This window comes from Schistocerca piceifrons, chromosome 4, assembly GCF_021461385.2.
Source record: "Schistocerca piceifrons isolate TAMUIC-IGC-003096 chromosome 4, iqSchPice1.1, whole genome shotgun sequence".
Lineage (NCBI taxonomy): Eukaryota > Metazoa > Arthropoda > Insecta > Orthoptera > Acrididae > Schistocerca > Schistocerca piceifrons.
In genome coordinates this window covers 770,581,028-770,582,067 of record NC_060141.1, presented here as the reverse complement: position 1 = coordinate 770,582,067, position 1,040 = coordinate 770,581,028, and the positions used below count along the sequence as shown (strand labels likewise).

At 42.1% G+C, this 1,040-nt stretch overlaps 1 pseudogene; it reads right to left on the bottom strand.

Annotated features, from left to right (window-relative positions):
• Window positions 1–653: 653 nt before the first annotated feature.
• LOC124796858 lies at window positions 654–771 on the bottom strand (annotated as a pseudogene).
• Window positions 772–1,040: the final 269 nt, after the last annotated feature.

The window sequence follows — 1,040 nt, the reverse complement described above, 5'->3', positions numbered from 1 at the left end:
CTCTATTTCTCAAATATTGTATGAATATAGTCTCGGTAATTTGTGCTCTACCTCAAGAAATGTACAGCGTGATTTAGCTGCCCCATCCTTAGGTTTTATGCAACTTGGAATGCATTCAAAAACCGCTCGTGAGATTATCATATTCTCTCACTTGCTACAGACAAACTACTAGCGCTACAGTAAAAAATGAGTAGGACCTACTTGTACGAAATTGAATTTAGGTACATGTTGCACTGTGATACTTCTGCACCGAAGGCCACAGTTTTCATGCTGTTCACAGAAAACTTGTTCGAAGGTTGCTTTTGCACGTTTTTGTTGAATAATTCGAAAATTACAGCATGTAGTTAAAATGTATGCCAGTACACAATTTAACTACATTAAATTTCACACAAATAGATGGTTTTCATTTTTTTTCTTTAGGACTAAATGTTTGGACAAGTGAGCGAGCACAGCACTCCGTCTTCAGGCCACAAGTGGCTCATCGAGACCATCCGACCGTCGTATCATCCTCAGTTGAGGATGCAAAGAGGAGGGGCATGTGGTCAGCACACCGCTCTCCCGGTCGTTACGATGGTTTTCTTCGACCGGAGCCGCTACTATTTGGTCGAGTAGCTCCTCAGTTTACATCATGACGCTGAGTGCACCCCGAAAAATGGCAACAGCACATGGCGGCCCCGGTGGTCACCCATCCAAGTGCCGGCCACGCCCGACAGCGCTTAACTTCGGTGATCTGACGGGAACCGATGTATCCATTGCGGCAAGGCCGTTGTCACAAGTGAGCGAGAGAATATGAAAATGTTGTGCATAGTATTTGAAGGTGTTGTGGATTGCATAAAACCCAGCAATAGGAGCCACTGAATCACCCTCTACGTAGTTTCTAACTTACAAGGGCGTGCTGAAAATTAACGCCTCTGAGTTTCTTATGTGAAAACTTAAAACATTTTAAATTAAATAAATGTTATTAACATTCTGTATCTTATACCTGGCTTATTATTTTACACCTTTGACACAAGATGGTATCTCTAATTGAATAAATTGTG